Raw genomic sequence first — 18,469 nt, 5'->3', positions numbered from 1 at the left:
AAAAAAAAGTATAACTGTATAACTGAAAGATGACAAAGAAAAAGGGATTGAGATCCCGTGCAATACCTAGGGTATTGCACAGGGTGCAATAGGACAAATCTCAGCCGTATAATTGATCCAAAGCTCATTATTTTGACACGTTATACATCCAGCCTGGCAATCCGTGTGCTTTCAATTTCTCCCACTTTCTCTTTTTCATTTCAGCTACTCTCTTCTCTCTTTCTCTCCCACTTCAACTGGGTTTCTTTTTCTCTCTCCCCTAACGCTCCACTTTCTCAACATCCACTTGCTCTGTGCGTCTCCCTCAATCTCGTCGGTCACCGCTGCTAGCATACCCAACTCAGACCCATTAGCACAAAAAAAAAAAAAAAAACTCACCATCTGAAACCACGCCTACGATCCCTTTTTAGACCCAGATCAAGAGAGAGCAAGGGTTGGGGTTTGGAGAGAATCGAGTGTAGAGAGAAAAGTTGATACTTTTGGGTTTGATCTAGGGAGGGTAGTGAGATTGAGACACAGAGTAAGAGATTTTGGTCAGAAGAAGCCACCATCGGAGGTGGTGGTCAGTGGTGGTTGTGATGAGCCATGGTGAGGCTGACTTGGGCTTGTTTCAGAGACCACCGACAGGTAGTTCCCCTTTTATCTCTCATTTTTTTTAATTAATTTTTTTAAATAAACTCTGTTTGGTTGCTGGGAAAGGAAGGAAAGTAAATAACAGTGTCACAATTTTGTTGACTGATGTATTGCTGCTGATTTTAATTCTATTTTCTTTTATTTTGTGTTTTTGGTTTCTAGCTTAGGAATTGAAATCACCTGTTGAACCAGTGATTGAGCAATATCAGTTATGGCAACTCCACAACCATTATTCTTCTCTGAAATTTAGTTGTGTATAAATATTATATATCTATGTTTGACAGCAATTATATTTTTTTCTGAAATCTGTTTAAAAATGGATGTTACTAATTTTAATGCCACTTTGTCAACATTGGTTACCTTGATTCTTTTTCTTGTGAGATCTTTTGTTGCTAAATTTGTTCTGTATTTTGTGGGATAAAAGAAAAATAGACTAAACAATGATATTATTTTTGTACCTGGCTATAAATTCTGTAGCCCTCCCATATTTCTTGTTATGGGTACATAACTATAAGTTCTGCTGTTTTATCGGTGTCCAACATAAGCTAATAGTTTGTTAACTTGGGTTCTCTTCTTATTATCTTTGCTATAGTTGATTGGCTTACTCAAAGAACTTATACTCAGCAAATGATTTACAAATTTTGACAAAAGAAATTTAGCTCTTGAAGCTTTTGTACATTCACATTAAATTTTGAGTTTTATAAGTTCTTCTTGGGGAAACATTGGCATTTTGAACTGGAGCAAAACATTGAATAAATTTGCTAGTGATATTCAAAAGAAAATAATGCAGTGTGAGAACTCACAATAACTTGCAACCTTATTTTAAGGAACCTTGCAGAATCTTTGTGATGGATTTCGCTAGTTGGATATAATGTCTATACTCAGTGTTAAGTAATATTATTTCTTTTTTTTGTTTCCAATCCTTGTTACTCTAGTTCTTTATCTGGTTGAATTTGTTTTTGTTAAAGATATCTTGCTTCTAAAATTTTAAATTGTCGTCTATATAAGTCTGCCTTTTTGTTTAAAAAACTTTTTTCCCCCTTGGCGTCTTTGTTGACAAGTATCATAGAAATTCTTTATTCCTTGCTTAATAACTTTGTTTTGATTGAACTTGTTTTCTTTCACAATTTTTTTGCAGATGTGCCAAGCCAATACCAGATAAGTAGTATCGATTTTGTGGCACTCCACTTTACAATGAAATGTTAGAGGTTAAAGAGTGCCTTCATGAGTTTTTTGGAACAAGGTTTTTTTGGGATCCAATTGAGCAGTCAACTCTCTTTTTCTGAATTGGTAGTGACAGGAATGGAAGGGCTGCCACAGTTGCGCTGCTTGAGATCATCACAGCATTTGATCTTGAAACATACACTTTTTCCCTACCCTTTTTTGCTAGAATCTTGAAACATACGCCTTTTCCCTACAATTTTTGCTAGAATTATGTATTTTGGTGCTAGAATCTTGAAACATACACTTGTAACGAAGTCTATATTTCAATAGAACCCTTGTTGTTGTGGTTTTGTAATCAAAGGGTATATTTCAATAGAATTTGTTCATTTTTAGATTAAATTATTTTGTTTTAATCATGGTAATCTATGATAAAAATAAATTAGCCCTATATGGAGTGGCACATTTTGATTCGTGCAGTTGAGGCAATACGTTAGGAACTTGGGATTTAAGGTCGAGTGTAAGTGAGCCATGTGAAGTTCTTCTGGCTGTGTTGTGTTCTTTGGGTTATTTTCCCACCGGGCCCCACATCCACCCTGATCTAAGACTGTTGTGGCTAAGATGAGTGTGTTGAGATTGTGATTGGTACTGAAGATGAGTTAGAAATAATGCAATAATAAGAAACTAGAGGTACCACTAAGTGAGACTATGGTGCACTCATCTTAGATGCTCTGGTCATGTGCAACATAAAACTGAGGAATGCATTTGATAAAAGGAATTATTTTGATTTTCCCCTGTTGTACCAGAAAATTATATCATGAAAGTGCAATGAGCTACACGGACAAGAGGAAGGCTGACTTAAAAATAAAATTATCCCTATATGGTTATGTATCATGTTTTGATTCATGCAGCTGAAAGAATTCATTAGGAGCTTGGGATATAAGGTTGAATTTCAATGTCGGTTTCATTGTTCATTAGGTAAGAAGGCGAATGGAATAAAATGTAATTCTCCTTTTCTAAATATTTTAATATCTATAATGATGCTTGTGGTTTATCTTTTGAAATGTTAGCAAGCCAACTATGGTAGTTTTGATTGCATAAAATAATGATGGTAAGAGACTTAATCATCTTTAATTTGTATTTTTTTCCCCTCATCAAAATTGGTAGACAACAAACCAATTTTAGTGACAAATGCAATCTTGCAATCTTAAAACTGAACACACACAAAAAAAAAAAAAAACAAAAACAAAATAATTTAATCTAAAAATGTACAAATTCTATTGAAATATACACTTTGATTACAAAACCACAATAACAGGGGTTCTATTGAAATATAGACTTCGATACAAGTGTATGTTCTACAATAAAACATAACATTGTGGCTCCAACAATGTATCATTCCCCCAAGAACAATTCCAGTTACAACAATGGCCTCGAGTAAGAGCAGGTAAAAGAAATCAGTTATCCTTCCCCTAAACAAGTTCTCTTCAAGGAGCTCCTAGAATCGAGCAAGTATATGTGATGAAGTATAAAAGTCCAAGTCTGCATTGTCAAGGTAAAAACACGTTAAAAATGGCAAACTTGATGATTACACTCAAGCTCAACCTGACTTCAAAAACTCAACATAATTAACCCTTCAAGAAGATAACATACACAACTAGATAAATGCATCAGGACAATGCATAATCTGATTGCAATACATTCAACAAGAATAACCAACAAACAATTAAGCATAATTAAAGATTCAGGGACATTATTTGGGAAAGTGATGAAGGTTCTAGACAAGAAGAAACCATCAACTCTAAAGGTGCAGAAGAAAACTTGACTTCAATAGGCCAATTGAAGGAATAAAACCTCTGTTGCCAATTTGTTACTAAATAATTGTTAGATATTTAGAATAGAAGAATAACAACACAGGAGAATTTCCACTTATAGTAAATGTTTAACATTGAGCATGGATTGGTTACAACAGGATCAACATTGTACACATCAAAGCCTCACAGACCTTGGAGATCTTGGTATTTTTCAAATGAAAGAAAAGGAACCCTGACATTCTTGCCAAACTGTGTTGGAGAATGGCATAGGACTTTGAAGTTCCATGGGTCCAAATGCTAATTGAAAAGTACCTTACTCAATCTAGAATCAATGAAAAAGGAAGGATGTATAGTTGGCTGCATATCTCGTATTTGGACAACGTGCAAAGATGGAGACATAGTTCTTAATAAATGCTTTAACTAGTCCATTTCTAAAGGAGATTCTGCTTGCCTATGGGGTGATTTCTAGCAGTCGCAACTGGCAACAACAGAAGTTCAACTAAGAAAAATTCCTTCAATTAATTTGTTATAAGAAAGCCCTTTGTGCCATTAATAACAATAGGACATAAATTTTCCTACATTGGAATTAAAACAAATAGAATCTAACTAAATAGAATGTCACTACCAACCAATAGAAATCCCCAAAAATCTGAAGCTGGAAAAAATTACCCATTTTTCTAAGTACAAGAAATTTGTGGAGTTGCCATAACTGATATTGCTCAATCACGGGTTCAACAGGTGATTTCAATTCCTAAGCTAGAAACCAAAAACACAAAATAAAAGAAAATAGAATTAAATTCAGCAGCAATACATCAATCAACAAAATTGTGACACTGTTATTTACTTTCATTCCTTTCCCAGCAACCAAACAAAGTTTATAAAAAAAAATTAATAAAGAAAAAGAGAGAGATAAAAAGGGGAAACTACCTGTCGGTGGTCTCTGAAACAAGCCCAAGTCAGCCTCACCATGGCTCATCACAACCACCACTGACCACCACCTCCGATGGTGGCTTCTTCTGACCAAAATCTCTTACTCTGTGTCTCAATCTCACTACCCTCCCTAGATCAAACCCAAAAGTATCAACTTTTCTCTCTACACTCGATTCTCTCCAAACCCCAACCCTTGCTCTCTCTTGATCTGGGTCTAAAAAGGGATCGTAGGCGTGGTTTCAGATGGTGAGTTTTTTTTTTTTTTTTTGTGCTAATGGGTCTGAGTTGGGTATGCTAGCAGCGGTGACCGACGAGATTGAGGGAGACGCACAGAGCAAGTGGATGTTGAGAAAGTGGAGCGTTAGGGGAGAGAGAAAAAGAAACCCAGTTGAAGTGGGAGAGAAAGAGAGAAGAGAGTAGCTGAAATGAAAAAGAGAAAGTGGGAGAAATTGAAAGCACACGGATTGCCAGGCTGGATGTATAACGTGTCAAAATAATGAGCTTTGGATCAATTATACGGATGAGATTTGTGCTATTGCACCCTGTGCAATACCCTAGGTATTGCACGGGATCTCAATCCAAGAAAAAGAAAAAGCAATCTCAAAATTTTTTTTAGTGAAAAAAATAACCGCAATTTGGCAATGATAGTAGAGAATTTGTATTTTACTCTACTCTCTCTTTTTCGTCTTTAATCCAAACAAACTATAAGTTTTTCAGCAAAATAATAAACCTATGTCGCGGCTCACGCAGCCTGCACCTAGCTAACTTGCTCCCTACGCTGCTCGCTGGCAGCTTTCTTCCTTACCAGTATTACTTTCACTTTTCTTTTCTTTTTTTTAAAGAGTGCAAGTACAGCTACTGGTCAAAAAGAGTAAAAAGAAAAAAGAAAAAAAAAAAAAGTATAACTGTATAACCGAAAGATGACAAAGAAAAAGAAAAAGCAATCTCAAAATTTTTTTTAGTGAAAAAAATAACCGCAATTTGGCAATGATAGTAGAGAATTTGTATTTTATAAGCCACTTCCAAAATCAATAGCAATGGTAATCTGTCTAATATATGGTGGATATGAATTTAGAAGATGCCCAGCCATATAGAAAAGAAAAAATAATTTTTTTTTTATATAAGCTAACTTCTACTTTGTCACTGTCACATACCTAGGTAGTGTTTGGAACTAATGTTAGAATGCATTTTCACAACTTTCTAGGCATAAAATACATTTTTTTATTAAAAAAAAATCAAGTTTTCGGTTAGATAGAAGTCGTTAAGACTAGAATGTGTTTTCCAAATCTACATTTTTAGAGCAAAAATCAAAAGTCATAAAAATGTGACTTCTCATTTTTCACCAAACTAATTGGGATGCACTGACTAGTCACTCGCATGAGAAAGTATCTCATGAGAGGAATCGAGATATCTTTTTCATAATATATGGGACTCATATATGTGGAACTAACACATATATAATTCTACACTTCTTATTTATTCACATTTTTAAAAAGCAAATTCCACATTTCTTCAAACCAAATGCAATTTCATTTAACATAATTTTTTTAATAAAATTTTCAGCTTAATACTAAATGCAAGTTTTCAAGAAAATGCATTTTGTCACAATACATTTTGTAATGCATTCTATTAGAATGCATGACGGTAGTGATCGTTCCAAGCAAAAAAATTAAGCTAAAATGCAAAACTCACCCTTTATATTCTACCAAATTCATTTAAGTCCTCTAATTTTTTTTCATTCACTTCAATTCTCTAACTTTCAAATTTATTTAATTAAGGCTTTTCTGTCAATTTTTGTTATATATTGTGGTTAATTTTCTAATTTTTTTAATTAAAAACATTCAATTAATGATTGAAAAGTATTTTCTAGATTTTTTTTTTAATTTTAACAAAATTTGACAAAAACGTCTTAATTGATTAAATCTAAAATTTAGAGGATTGAAATGAACAAAAATAAAATTAAAAGACTGAAATAAGTTTTGAAGAAACTTAAGGAGTCAATTTTACATTTTTGCCAAAAAATAAACTACCATAAATTACTGTAAATTACTGGATACAAAACCGACACACTCAAAAGAAAAAGAAGGTTTATGTTTCGTTCTGGCCGCTTCCATATAACTTACTACAATATTGAGACACTGTAAATAACATAATATGTTATAAATTTATTTAGTTTGATAACACTGTAAAATGTGTAACAACTTTTTCATATATTTAGTTTGGTGCAATATTCTATTCAACAGATTTTATGCTTTCTGTTCAACGCTTCAATATGTTCTGTCATTTTGCTTTAGCAATCCTATCCTAGTGGTCCATTGTACTGACAAACCTGCAAAACAACTCATTGTTTTATCTTTGGTAGACTCATGGTAATAATTCATCTAAAAGGGAAGGAAAAAAAGATACACTCAAAGTATTTATCCTGCCTCTATTCTTTTTCTTTAATCTTTTCCTTTTATTATCCTAAGTTGCAACGACAAACCTATAAAACAATTCATGACTCAAAGTATTAATTCATCAAAAAGAAAGAAAAAAGATACACTCAAAGTATCCTGCCTCTATTATTTTTCTTATTCTTTCTCCTTTTGTTCTCTTCTGTTAAAACTTTGATTTTAGTAAGATACACACATGCAAACAATAAGGGGGAAAAATAGAGTCTATTTGAGGACTGATTGTTGGTATGTATGTGGAAGAGCTCGTTACGCATAGAATACATATATATATTTTACTTTAAAAAAAGTAGAGAAGTTAAAAACTTAATAAAAAATAATTGGGTTCTAAATTATAAATTTAATTTTGTGAGTTGAGTATTGTTCCTATCAAGGAAGTCAACACTATATTGAAAGTAGTTTTGATTTGGTTGGAGGAATGAAATTTTTTAATACGGTGAGAGACCGCCTCAAATGGGGAGTTTACAAGTACCAATGCATTGTTTCATGATTACCACGATTTTATATATATATATATATATTAACATTTATTTATTAATATTTTTACTTAGAGCTCAAATGATCCTTAAAAAAATATGTATAGATAGACATATATTTAACTTATATAAATTTTTTAGAATCAATTTATATAAATTAATATCGTTTATTTTTTTCCCTCTCAAACATTATTTCGTTTTTCTTCTCTTTCTATCACATCTCTCTCAAGTCACAAACACAAAGTCACATCTCTCTCTCTCTCTCTCTCTCTCTCTAAAAGAAAATATTGATTACTTGGAAAAAGAGGTTATTGTTTCACTACGAAATACATGAGACAGTGAACTTGTAATTTTGTTATTTTAATTAATTCATTGCAATTATTTTAGGTGTGTAATATATAAAGTATGGGAAAAGTTAACGGATGCAAGGTATTGATTTAAAAAATATTTTTTAAAAAAAATTATAGGAAAAAAAAAAGAAATTAAACTTTTTTTTTTACAGTTTTTAATAATTCTCATGAAAATTGTATCAAAACTTTTTTAAAATTGTTCATTAATAAATGTCCTAAAGACACCTATTAATCAAACTCATATTATATATATATAAAGTAGGGATGACAATTTTGTCTCGCTCAGCTTGACCTGCCCCTCCCTATTATGCCCTATGCGGGTTTTCTTCGCCCTCCAAATATTTCGTCACTAAATGTTTTTCTCGCTAAAAACACTATTCAGGGACAAAAATATTTCGTTGCCAAAAACACTTTATTTTACTAAATCATATTTAGTGATGAAATATTTCGTTGCTAAAACTCTTTTTCAAGAATATTCGGGTACATATAGTGACAAAAAAGTTCGTCACTAAAACCATTTTTAAGAAAATTCAAGCACATATAGCGATGAAAATTTTCGTCACGAAAACTATTTCTTAAAAAATTCTGCTACATTTAGCGACGAAATATTTCGTCACAAAAACAAATTTTTTTTTTTTTGTGGCTATATTTGGTGATGGAAAAATTCTTCGCTAAAACTTTTTTTTTTTTTTTTTTTGCCTGTCTTTGATATCAACCCATCATTACATTTTAAAACCTCATATTTGAATAACACGTTTATTTCAACAACATATTTATAAGAAAACGATCCATACATTCCACAAGTAAAAATAAAACAAGTATCCAATTCAATCCATCCATACAAATTGTTTGCAACACATACAATAACACAAGATGTTTTACAACAATACAAAAAGTTTGGCATAATATAATTAGGGCCAAAAGAAGATGTCCTCAAATGGCTTCAAGTAGTGTCAAAAGAAAATGCCCTAAAAACCACCAATAAGAAATCTGTACAAATATAAAGACAATACTACATTAAAATTGTAAAGTAAAAACATTAACTATGTAATTAGAAACATTTCTAACAATGTATTAAGAATAGCCACACCAATGAATTAAAATCACAACTCCTAATATATAAGTTGTAGAAAACAAATATAGATTTTCAAGTGTAATGTAATACAATTAGTTTCAAATAATACATTAAAAGTAGTCACATCATGTAGTGCGGCTCAATTGCTAAGATAAAATACTAACCAATTAGTCTTTTAGCTTGAAGACAAACCACACCCATAGGTAAAAGTGTCATCATAACCCTTGCTCCTCAAAAAGTTAAGGATATTCTTTTGCACAAGTATTGAAAGTATTGAAAATAATTAAATAATATCTATCACATATAATTCAACAATATCCATTCACAATTCCCAAAAAAATAAGAAACACTCCCAATATGAATTTAAACTACCTTATAACAACATGCAAGCCATCCACTTGCTCCAACACAATAACCCACCACAAAATCAATTATCAACATCCCAAAATATAATGTTTAGAAGAATTTAATAAGAAATTACTTACTACGCTTAAGCCAACACACACCTCTACCAAAGAAATCTAAAGTGACCACAAACAAATAATGAGTTGCCTACCAAAAACAAAAAAAATAAAAAAGTTACTATGCTTGTAAGTTACTAGTACTAATGATGATTTGTAGACAATTTTGTTTTTTCCTAAACTAGACTTGTATCCATTCTCAAACTTATATGTTGCACTATATTTAAAAATAATTCCCAATATTTAGTTATCGTTCTAAGAACTTGATAAAATAATATAGTATCAATATGGAAATCAACACATCATAGATCCATTTGTTGACTCTAACGGCCCTCTTTTTCCTTCCTTTTCAGACTTTTAGCATCTCCACAAATAAATGATCATCATTCAACACATCATAGTTTCTAATCCATTACTAAATGACATTTGTAGGATCAATCCCACGGGAGTGGTTAAGAGGTAGAATCTTTTTCTTTTTTTTTTCAAAATTCTAATAAGTGTTGTAGATCATAGATTATTAATTAAAAACTATGACGGTTCAAGTCTCAAATCTTGGTTTACATAACACATGCATAGCAAAAATTGATGTCTTTTATATCTTAATCAACATGGGTCCAAGCAAGGACAAAATATATATATATATATATATATATATATATATATATATATATTAAAAAAGCAAATATTGGACCGAATTTGTTTTCCTTTGGAAGAGTTGAACTTTCATTTTTCACTGTGGCTATTTTCATTTTCCCCTTCAATTAAAGTTATAAATTACAAAAGCACAATACAAAATTAGCCCAATGCCTCCCTGTTTTCATGGTTATTATTTTCATATCATCATTAATATTTTGTACAAAAAGCACCAAAGGAGGACACCTACTGCCATTGGTGAATTAATCACTAGTCACTAGTACTACTATAGTCACACAAACACAATACATAGTACTCTAGCTTATAAAATATACTAACATAAACCATAAAAACATTTATGCATGACATTGAGCATTGCACAAAATCAATTGGAGAATAGAGTGGTAGTAGCATTTTCAGTTTCACACTTAACAACTACAAAAAAAACATTACTTCCAGCATTTTCATCAAACTTCCAAGTTCACTACAAAGCAGGCTAGCCATCTTATAAAAGTGGTTTGGTCCATGAAATGTTATCTGATTAATTTGAAAATTTAAGGGAACATACCCCTATATGTATGCAAGTTACCAGTGAAAATTCAGCCCAAAAAGATTTTTCTATAATTTATTAATAATATCATGTATTGCAGCTGAGTCAAATCTGTCCCTGATAGCTTTAGAATTCCAAAGAAAATTGCTATAGTTTTAAGACTTGCCCAATTTCTTTGAGACTTTATTCACATTAAAACCACTAAGCATATTAAAAATAAGGAATCAAACCCAAAATCTCATATAAACAACTTATCAAACACTTGGTATGCAAAAAGCACATGCTCACACATCACTTGCATAAATTCATAGTTATCACTACACACACCCACACATACCAAAGTCATTTAAAATGTAAGGAAATAAACTTCCAAAAATCAACCCAAAACTTCCACAAAAATCATCCCTTCTGATTGTTCAAGGAACCCAACTTTTTAACCATGGAGAAACCCAAATGATCACCATTTGTAAAAACTCTTAACTATTAAAATAAATCCACCAAATCAAAAACCCATATACTTAATCACATGTATATTACTCAAGTATCTTAGATTAGAAAGAAATATCATAACAACACGAAAGACTACTGAAATAGTTAAGAGTTTTACATTTAAAATCTAAGACAATGGAGCATATGGGGTTTCTAATGGGGTTCTCTGATGAAACCCATTGGAAGTGGTGGTGGATGGATGGTTTTTCCAGTGTGGGGGTGAGAGAAATAGAGAGGGAGCTAAGAGTGTATGTATATGGACCTCGACAACAGCCTCAGCAGCGGCTTAGGGACTCGACGGTGAACGGCGGAGAGAGAGTGAGAGTAAATGGCGAAGAGAGAAGGAGAGAGTGAGAGTGAACGGTGGAATAAAAATGTTAGGGTGTGACTAAAAAAACTGAAACAGTGTATTTATAATCACATCTTTAGCAACAAAAAAGTTTCATCACTATAGCCTAATTTTTCATTGCAAAAGGTCTTAGGTTTGTGCCGCGATTTTTAGCGACGAAATTCAACTTTTAGCAACACCTATAGCAACGAAATGTTTCGTCACTAAAAATTTCAACTTTTAGCGATGAAATATTTTGTCGCTATAGATTAATTAAGTTCGCACCAAATTTTTCTCCGTTGGTGCCCATATTTCAGATCACCAATAGCAGCGAAAATGATTTTTCATCGCTAAATGTTATAATTTTTTTCATTATTAGCGACAAAATCCATATTTTGTCGCTAAATTTGTATTTTTAGTGACGAAAAATATTTTCTCACTAATATTCATCGCTAAAAATACATTTTATTGCAATGCCGCCTCGCGTTAATAAGAGTTATAATTGTAAATTTTGCACACCCTAAAACCCTACTATTTAAACAAATATATCAATATTAGTTTATTTTATTATACCCAATGTGGCTCTCTGCCTCTCTTTTCTCTCTAGCAAGGTTGAAAGAAGGTAAAATTTTTGTAATATGTTAGGAGTTTGGATTATTTTGTTATGTGTTATATTATGAGATTTTTATTTTTGTTATGATATTGTCCCATTAAATACTTGGATAATATTATTCAGTTTTTGCTAAAATTAGTTTGATTTCATGGGATAAATTTAGTTGCAATTTCAAGTATATTTTTATTAATGAAACATAAAAATTTTATAAATAATTGTGGGTCAAATTAACAAAACGGTTTTACGGAGTGGGGCTGGGCCTCAAGGGGCGGTGATGGAGCAAGAAAATTTTACTTGTTAGTGAGAATGGGGTATGACAAAACCATGTAGCGCAAAGACGAAGACCTCATCCTTCAACCCCGTCTCACCCCATTGTCATCCCAAATATTATTAAGTTAACAAAATAAAGATCTACTAATTAAGACAAAAGGAAAAAATATATATATATATATATATATATATATATATATATATCTTTTTTATTAATTTTTTTAAGATAGTTTTAACCTATGACACCAATTAGTTTTTGGTGTAGGCGGGAATCGAACCACAAATCTTTATTCATCCATCAGAGACTTTACTAGTTGAACTAATTGGAACCCACTATTAATTATTATTAGATGATGGTGTTTATAACTTGCACTAAAATTAAGTCTCATTATTTAATAACGATGTTGTGTGCTCTATTTTATACGGAGAACTAAGGTTCAAAAACTCTCCATCCCATATCGGCATGACTATATATTAATAAATAATAACTATAAAAATATGTTATAAACTTGATAAATATGTTATATTTTGTGCTCTTGTTTTGAATTGATATGTTATAAACTTGATAAATAACCATAAAAATATGGTCTTATGTAGTACACTGAACCAAATTGTTACCAAAATATTCCGTGACAAACTGAAGCAGTACTTTGCAATGGAACTGACAACTTTGGTTATCTCTCCTAAATACCAAACTCATGAATATTCATTATATCCAAAAAACTGATGGTTTTAACATTAACTGGGAAGATCTATGCTCTAATAAGTTTAACTTATTTTAAGTTGAATGAAGATTTGCTACTGTCAGGGCCTCTGGGGGGACGCTACACTCTCTTTAGGGGTTCAAATCAACCCTTGAATTCCCATATATATATATATATATATATATATATATATATATATATATATATATTGTTGGGAATAATGCACAAAGTAATAAAGAAAGAACAAAGATAACACAGAAGACAAACATAAATAGATAACTTGGAGGCACAAAATTGTTATCCTTAAACAATAATTGCCCCCACACTCTTGTTGCTAAAGCATTATCACAAATTTGTCCCCAAGATACAACCAAGTTGTTGGGTTTTACAGATAGCAATTCTGGAAAATAACCACATGATTTCTTGTGTTTCTCTCTAACTTACTATTTTTTAAATGAACATAAGCCTCTATTTATACTTGTAAGGGTTGTTTTTGGATTCTAGGCCCAAAAGGTAAAAGGATTAAGGCCCAAAGAGCCTAGTACAAAGAATTTGTAGAGAGTGGGCTAAAAACTAGGTTTCAATGAATTAAACAACGCTCACAATGGATTAAAGATGGAAATAAAACAAAGAAAAACAGGTTTTATGCGAAAAAATCCTTCCTCAGCAAAGTCTGAGGAGAGTAGTTCTTGAATATATTTCTCTTAAATTTGATTATAATTACAGTTCTTAGTGCTACAATCTTTTTTCTTTTTACAGATTCTCAAATGCCCCCTCCTATAATGGTGTCTTTCTTCCTTATATCCCCCCCCTTTGGCTTCATCTCCACCCTCCACGTGTAGGTCAAGTTGCTTGCTTTAAGCCCTGTCCCATCAGCACCTTCCTCAAGTCTTTAGAGGTAGTTGTAAGGCTATATATTACTATTCAGGTATTACCTCCATATTAATGCAGCCAGAGAGTTAGTTAAAGAGTATTTAATGCGGTGGTAGTAACTTTCCCTTAGATATTTCTTACCTTCTCTTTGTCCTATTCCCTTATGATATTTATCCTTACCAGTAGAATTGCTTTGAGCGTTGCTCTTGATGGCAGGTCAACCTTTCTGACCTCTACTCTATTAAGCCGAGGAGGCATTTCTTCTCGGACTGCCTTCCCAAACCTTCATGACCATAATCCGTCCTTAACTCACTAACTCGTACTTCCTCGTAAACGTATACCTATCATCGAACTACTAAATGTTCTCAAATAATGCCCACAGTCCAATACACATTCCTAGGCCATTCACCCCTACAATATTCATAGGGTTATGTTTCATCAAAAGGCATGTATGGAGAGTTAAAATATTTCATAAAAATATTCACAAGGATTGTAACCTCTTCAAATTTTCGGAACAGTCACCAGAACAATTTTAGGAGTTTCGATCGATCAAAAGTTCCTTTCAGTTAATCAAATACTCTTTTCGATCGATCGAAGAACAATCGAGCATCAATCGAAATAGGCAAAGACTTTAGAATAGATTTTCTTACCATTTCGATCGATCAAGCAAAAGTTTTGATTGATCAAAAATATTGAATTTCGAATTTTCACTTAGAAAATTTCAAAACTTGAATTTTCACTTTATCGAATTTATGAAACAATACTTTCCAAACTCAAACATCATATATATAACTTTTATATATATATATATATATATATATATATATATATATATATATATATAAGTGTTTGTGAGTGTCTCTCTTTATTATAAATTTATATTATATGTGTAAGTATGTGTTTGATACTAATTGAATGCATTAGTTTTATTTTTATTTTTAATTTTGTTACAATGTTATTTGTATGAATTGTGATGTGTGTGTGCAATATTAATATAGTATAACTTTATATAATTTAATAATTAGAAAATAAAGAAAATTTCTTGCATGTGTATGTATTATTATCATGTTAGAATATTGTTAAGTTATAAACTTAGTGATTTTCAAGAAAAAAAAAATAGTAAAGCTAGTGGTTGTTCAAGCATTTGATTGATTTTTTTTTTTTTTTTTTTTAAGAATCAGCATTTGATTGAATACGTAGACATTATATGCATATTATTTATGTATAGATAAGTGTAATTGTGTGGGTCAATAATTAATACAATGCCAGTGAGTTGAGTTTTGTAATTTATTTTTATAAAAATAATGACAAATAGATAATAATAACTACAAGGAAATAAAATGTTATACAAACTTAACAAAATATAATAGTCACAACTACCCACATTGTTAATAGATAATTACAATTGATAATAAATTGTCATGTAACAATTTCAAAACTCCTAGAAGGAAATTGTAAAACTTCAGTGATTTTTTTTTTGTGTTGATATCTCGATATATTCAAGTTCACTTTTTATTAAATTTTTTTTTTTAATTTAAGTTTCTTAATGACCCTCCAAAAATTGCAAAGCTCTAGTAAGGGGCACTACAAAACACGCGGGTCTTAGGCCGCATTTTTTTAAGCTGCGTTTGTAAAAATACGGCTATAGACGGGCTAGAGCCGCGTTTTTAAAAAATGCGGCTTAAGGAAATTGGTGTAAGCTGCATTTCAAACATGCGACCATTGAATGTGTCTAAAGCCACGTTTTCTTGGCCTATAGGACCTTTTTTTGTAGTGGGGATTAAAAAAAGTTTCTAAATAGAGAGAGCGTCAATTGTGGGCAAGAGAGAAGTAGTACTTATAGAGATAGGAGAACTCTATCTACAAGAATTGAAAATTATTGGGAGGAGGGAGATGAAAATTTAGAGGAGAAGGAGCGGCTTTGCTTGATGAATAATTTAAGTTTTTTTGAGATTTTTTTTTTTAATTAACTTTATTATGCTAGATGAAGGAGTAGGGATTAAAGAGATTTTGATAAGTGATAGCTATTCTTCATTTTAAAGAATAGCTATTTATAAGAAATGACTGTTCACTGTAATAAAAAAATAACCAAACAACCATATAGATAAACCATTTGAATAAGTGATACCAAATGTGCCTTAAACGAGTTTTTTTTTTTTTTTTTGGCTAAAGGAAAAAATAAGGCTCTTATTACAAGCTCACTGCCCTCGACCTACTTGAACCCTACTCATGATTGGCGTAAGACCATCCGCACAATTAATTAGGTATGTCTATACTTGAACTCACAAGATGAAGAATTGGATATCTTCATACGGCTAAAGCAGCTCCACAAGTGGTGACCTTATCTATTTATTTTTTTGGTAAATATACACATATATTAAATATTAAGATGTTACAAACTGATTAGAAACAAAGTTAAAGTTATCAAAATCTATACAATAAATAAATAAAACGTTAGAAGGGGGAACTTGATAAAAAATAAACTCAGACATTTGAGAACACACCCTCTCTTGGTAAAAGCATCAGCACACTTGTTGGATTCTCTTAAGTTATGCTTGACTTTGAAGCTATCGAAACCTTGGCTGATATACATGTAATTAGATACAATAATTTGGATTAGTAGTTAAGAGAATGCTCACTTTTTAAAAGCATAACAAGTTCTTTTAGCCTCCAATTCCACCACAAGATGGGTAATTCCTAAGTCTCTAGCAAGTTCAAGGCCATCCCTTATGGCCCATATTTCAGCTAGCATACAAGATGCATTAGCAATTGACCTAGAAAAACCTTTAACCCAATTTCCATTATCATTACAAATAATTCCCCTTCAGTTAATGATGGGAAAACATGAATATGAAAAACTTTTTGACTAACCACTGTTTGGGATCATTTTTGGGCAAGCACAACACAAGTGGCCCAAGCAAAAAGAAGGCCCAATAATGCAAGCTACCGACCCAAATAAATTGGGCCCATTATACTTATTTTTCTCTGCCTCTAGTGACCCAAACCCACATGGAAAGCCCATTGAGAATTTAGAGATGTGTTGTGTGGAGGGCAAATAGAGACTTTTTCATATTCCATCTTTGCCCTCAAGAAAAATGTTATAACTCACCGATAATAACAACTGACACAATCCCTTCAATCGCAATTGTTAGTTGATTTTGAGATAAACCTTTCGTTTGTACATGATTGCATTTGTCTAGCTTCTAACACACATCGCTAGCCTTCATAAACCCAAGTCCACTAGCTAAAGTTTATCTAGAAAAGACAAATGGAATTTTTTTTTTTTGATCGACTCTTAAGCTGAGTTTGGATACAGCTTATGCGTCCGCGTCTGCTGCGTTTTGCGTTTTTTTTTTTTTTTTTTTTTTTCTTCTGCTGCTGTACGGGTCAGGGGACAAAGGCTACTGTTCATGCACTGTGCATGAACAGTAGCCAGCTTTTGCTGACTTTTCAGCACATTTGTGGGTCCTGTATACTGTTCACGGGACCCACAAACTTCACTTTACAGAATTTTTATTATTAAAAATGGGTCCCACGACACTATTCACACATTTAAAAATTATTTTGGTACAATGTTTTCAATTTTCAGTTTTCAGCAATAAGCTCTATCCAAACGGACCGTTAATTGATCAAAAAATTTTTTGTTGTAAGTTTGTGTTTTTTAATCGGAAATTTTGTTTCAACTGTTGTTTAACTCCTCCTCAATCAATCAGGATGCCCCTATTTTGCACATCTTGTTTATTGTATTGCACGTCTTTTCAATTGGCTATTCTCATTGATTATTCGGCATAGGCCACCTGTGTAATGTGTATCACTCTTTGTTGTCCATAGTGTTTTTGCTTTCATAGTTTCATGTCCAATGTTCTGTCTACAGCATTTTGTCTGCTTGGCCGCATAGGTGTTGGTATTAATTTTACTGGTACCTTAGTTATGCTGTGTAGTTTTTCGTGCCTCTATCATCGGAGTAAAATAGGATTCTAAAACTTCTGTCTAACTTATAGAGAAAGTATATACTGTTTTAGGAACTCCAACTCAGCATACGTGGTGTTTCTAAGACCAATAAGAAATTGACACCTAGCCTAAAAGACACATCCGTGCATTGAGCTATTTAAACTAGAATGACTAAATTGGCTCTGGAAAAATTTCAAACACCTGCCATTTACTCTCTCTACAAAACCAAAACCAATTACTTTTCTTCTTTTCAAAATAAAAACTCTCTCTCTTCCCAATCCCCATGCCACCATAGCCCCTGCTCTCTCCCAACCCCAAACCCTGATAGCCACTTCCCAGCTGTAGTGTCTCTCCGACGGCACAACACGGCCGAACATTGCAAGTTCCAACGAGACCGGCCTTTGTCTCTTCAGAAAACCTCCAAATCTTCTTTTTCTAGCAAAACCATCCTACGCTGGAAGCTTTCTTGCTCCCCTCACGTATAATGTTTTGTTCCTCTCCTTCTCTCGCTTACTCTGTCCCAGATTAGTTTCTAGCCCCAAATTGAAAACATTGAATTCGGTCTCTCCCTCAATTCTAGACCGTGTGGAGAAAGGATTTTGTGTTTTCTCAGGTAATTTTCTTCCTAAATATTTTCTCAGGTTTCTCTCTTCACAACCCTCAGTCTTCACTGATAAGCCGCCACACTAGCTCCAACCTCTCCCTCTC

General features: G+C 32.4%; 2 long non-coding RNA genes across 2 annotated transcripts; one reads left to right on the top strand and one right to left on the bottom strand.

The window, feature by feature from the left end:
- Positions 1-44: 44 nt before the first annotated feature.
- LOC142634172 (uncharacterized) lies at positions 45-2,175 on the top strand. The gene is made up of 2 exons (XR_012844066.1): positions 45-627; positions 1,772-2,175. It is a non-coding gene; the product is annotated as an uncharacterized LOC142634172 (long non-coding RNA).
- Positions 2,176-3,047: 872 nt separating this feature from the next.
- LOC142636625 (uncharacterized) lies at positions 3,048-5,112 on the bottom strand. The gene is made up of 3 exons (XR_012844364.1): positions 4,536-5,112; positions 4,278-4,364; positions 3,048-3,336 (listed from the first exon to the last, which is right to left on the bottom strand). It is a non-coding gene; the product is annotated as an uncharacterized LOC142636625 (long non-coding RNA).
- Positions 5,113-18,469: the final 13,357 nt, after the last annotated feature.

The sequence above is a fragment of the Castanea sativa genome, chromosome 5 (genome assembly GCF_040712315.1).
Source record: "Castanea sativa cultivar Marrone di Chiusa Pesio chromosome 5, ASM4071231v1".
In the NCBI taxonomy this organism is placed as follows: Eukaryota; Viridiplantae; Streptophyta; class Magnoliopsida; order Fagales; family Fagaceae; genus Castanea; species Castanea sativa.
The sequence above is the reverse complement of the archived record's forward strand: the minus strand, read 5'-3'. Positions and strand labels throughout refer to the sequence as shown.